Here is a 3,925-nt window from a genome sequence, read left to right as displayed (position 1 = left end):
TTCCAGGCGCTTGAGGGACAAATAAAGCGCTCCCAGCGCTTAGGGCTGCAAAAAGCGCTCCCAGCGCTTTAAGAATGATAATAAAGTCCAGCAATGTTCTTCCCTGCATGCAGCAGGGCAGGGGTGGGGGGCAAGGCTGGACCCAGAGCCAGCTCACTGGGCCTCCAGGCAGGGAGGTAGTCCAGGTGGCGGTCCTCTGGTCCAGCAGCAGCAGCAGCCCCCCTCAGGTAAGATCCTGGCAGAGAACAGTTTCTGTGGGGACACAGCCCCATTTTTATACAGGCAAACCCTTTGTTCTGGGTTCAGGGTGAGGGGGAAAACCAGTCGCAGCTGGTTGGGGAGCACCCTTGATGTGCTCAGCCCCTCACTCTATTCACTGGCAGGGCTAGGGTCGTCAGTCGCACCACAGGGGGCGGGGCCAGCATTGTGTTTGGAAAACCCTGTCCTATTCAGGACCCAGGTGGACTCCTCCCACCCATCTAGCTGCTGATCTCCCCATTCACCACTGGGTGACTCATCCTGACACTGGGGAATCCCTAGCCCGTCACATGACACGACCAGCCAATCACGCGACAGACACACTGCACACCGAAGTGCCCACTTCTAGAAGTGGCACTTCCACACTAGGTACATGCACGCCGCACACATCATCGCGCAGCATTCACTCCCACGAGTCCGCACATACCAAACTCGGGCCTGCACACCCCACGCATCAGGAACTACTAGGGACACATACATCCCCCATGCATTCCTATGGGAGGGCAGGCCTATCTCACCACATGCACTCAGAGCACGCACGCACTTTACCCTGGGACACAGGGAAAGTGCGCAGAGACCAAACAATCACCATACCAAGTCACCAATAAAAATCCAAAAAGTCCAGGGGTGAACCTGCCAGAAGGGCCAAGTCCAACACAACCCCCTTCCAGCCAAAACGCAGGGCAGACCAATCACCACCGTGATGGACTTCCCTGCTTGGGGCGATAGAACACGGACGCGGGCCCGCAACTGCATGGACACCCTCCGGTTCTACGCCACGGTGAACCCATGGAATTCTTTTTAACACCACTGTCCGGACCAACTGGGCTACCCCACTGGTACTCCCAAGCTGTCCGCGGCCAAGACCAGGCCCTAGGCCACCCAGGTGCCACTGGTCTTTGCCTAACCATAGAGTGGGGGGTAGTAACCCCTGGCACATAGCGGCCATTCTCCACTCTTCCTCTCTGAAAGACAGGACTAGACTGCCACTGGTTCTCCAGCCTAGGGTCTACACCCTCAGGCGGACCAGGAGTCTCAGGGAAAGCTCTCCTCCCCCTACCTCTTCTCCTAGGGTTCCTCCTCCTCTGGCGAGGGGTACACCTAGAACGCCATCCCAACCCAGGGTTTAACCCCTCAGGTTGTACCGGGGGCAGAGGTGGGCTCTCCCACCCTCTGCACCCCCTTCCAGAGCCCTGCTCCCTACCAACTGGGGCGGTACCTCTGGAAGAAGAACTGGTCGGGACGCTGGTTACAGACGTCCCACCCCTCAGGTCAGGCTGATCCTGAACCTGGCCTCCCAACCTCCGGCCTAGAGCCTTTGGTGGAATAATTGCCTGGCACTCCAGGACTTCTGGGGATTTCCACTCCATCCCCCTGAGGCTATCAAAGGACACATACGTCAAGCGACTGTCTGTCTGGCGCTGATCTCCCGTCCCCTGTCCACCTGACAGTGCGCGGAGATCCCCCAGAACAGAAGTGGTGCCACCCTGGTCACTACACGGGATCCTAGCCCAACTGGGTAGTCCCTGACCCACAGGCTCTTCCACTGGGAAACTCATCCCCCAATCACTCCTCACACTGGACTCCTGTACCCTCCCTACCGGAGCGGTACTGCCAGACTCTAGAACCACAGGAGCCCTGGTTACAGGTGCTCCAGGTCCTCTACTCACCAGGAGATCTCCCTCAAATGGGCTAACAGGACAGCCTAGGTCCCCAACTTGGTGTTCCCTCATGGAACCATCCAAGTCCTGAGGCAGGGTTTCGTACGTCAGGGGACCCTCGGTCACCCTCTCACTCCTGCTCCACTGAGCCAGGCGGTGAGCCCCTACACCCTCCTCGCTATCCTGGGACCTAGCTGGGCTACACTGAGCCTCTTCCACCACGCTGGGCTGGAAGATACCTGCCCCACTACTTTTGGAGTCACTCCCTAATGATTCTAGAGAACCTCTAGCCCTTTCCCAGCGCTCTGCTTCTTCCGCAAGCTCAAGGGGCTCAGACAATCCACACCCCAACAGGTGTTGGCGCAACCCTGGCACACAACAACTGAGCAGGTGTTCTTTGAGAACCAGATTACACAGTATATCAAAATCACTTGCTGTGGAAATCCAATCAAACATTGCATCCTCACATCCATCCACAAACTCCTCCCAAGTCTGGTGAGACAGTTTCCTACTGCCCCTGAATTTCAACCTTAACTCCTCCTCCTGGGAAACAGGTACCAGACTGGGGGAACTGGGACTGGGATTTCCTACACTGGAATCTACATCGCTACTACCACTGGACTCAACCCTCCCTGGGGAGCCCAGAAAATTAAAACTGCGCGCAGGGGATAGTCTACCCTCCAGAGCTACTTTGCCTCTGGTGGAGGCCCTCTCAGCCTCCTCTACCCTCTCCCGCGCCAAGACCCACTCAGTCTCTCGCTGTTGCTTCCTGGCCTCCAGCTGCGCCATCGCCTGAGCATGCTCTAACCTGAGCTTCTCTAACGCCAGCTGGTGCTCCCTTTCTTTCCTCCTATCTTCCCACTCCTCTGGGGACAGGGAAAGGGATGAGGCGCTGCCTCCTACGCTGGACCCAGCACGGGACGCCCTACCTATGGGGTCCTCACTCTCTACTGGCGTCCAGGTATTGTCATCCTCTACCTCCTCTTCTGACTCTTCCTCTGTACAGTACCTTTCTAACTCCTGCCTCTGGCGCCAAGCTAGCTCATAGGGATCACAAGCAGGCTCCATTCTGGCGGACGTTATGGTAACAATTATACAGGGAACCTAGGGGTCTGAGTTTCACACAGGAGCACACAATTCACAAAAAGATTCAGCAAGCTCTCTATCCCAGAGAACTCACACTCACTTGCCTAGTGCCACACACCACTCATCCACACACAACCCTCCCCTCGGACTGGTAAGGCAGTTTCTACCACCCCTGATTCCTCAACCTGACCACCACGTGACACAGGTACCAACTCTGGGCGCAGGGCGGGGGACAAATGTACAGGACACTATTACGCTGCCACCACTGGATCCCACCCTCTGGTGAATCCAGAAACACAATGCACTAAGGGGGATGATCTACCCTCCCGAGCTAGGGACACCTAACTCACAGTGCACAAAAACACATTTCCAAAGAAATGACAATTAAAAACAATTTTAAAACAATAATCCCTATACCATGTGATTTATCTAAATGCAGAGTTTTGTAGTGCGGCCAGTTGCTGCTGCGGTACAGCGCAAACGCAAGTCCAAATCCCACCGCTGATCACCAATGTTAGAAATGGGATTTCTGGTTGGCTAAGGCTTGCGCCCAAGTCAGGCAGAAACCACCACTCTAGTCAGGGCAAGGAAGTTACACGCCAAAGATAACCCCTGCTCACCCCCTTGGTAGCTTGGCACGAGCAGACAGGCTTATCCCTGAGGCGATGTGTAAAGCGTTTGCGCGCGCACCCAGCAACAACACCCAAGGCCCACCACAAAGGAAACTCCACACAAGGTATTCTATAAAAATAGCCTTTGTATTATACACAACACATTAGATAAAAACACACACTCTACAAGGTGCCACCAGGCACGGGCAGAATTTACAAGGGAGTATATATACAGGGGACAGGGCCACATGGACCACTGCCAGGAATTAGCACTTAGAACATAGGAATAATACTGTAGTACAAAATAAC

This window comes from Triturus cristatus, chromosome 3_2, assembly GCF_964204655.1.
Source record: "Triturus cristatus chromosome 3_2, aTriCri1.1, whole genome shotgun sequence".
In the NCBI taxonomy this organism is placed as follows: domain Eukaryota; kingdom Metazoa; phylum Chordata; class Amphibia; order Caudata; family Salamandridae; genus Triturus; species Triturus cristatus.
The sequence above is the reverse complement of the archived record's forward strand: the minus strand, read 5'-3'. Positions refer to the sequence as shown.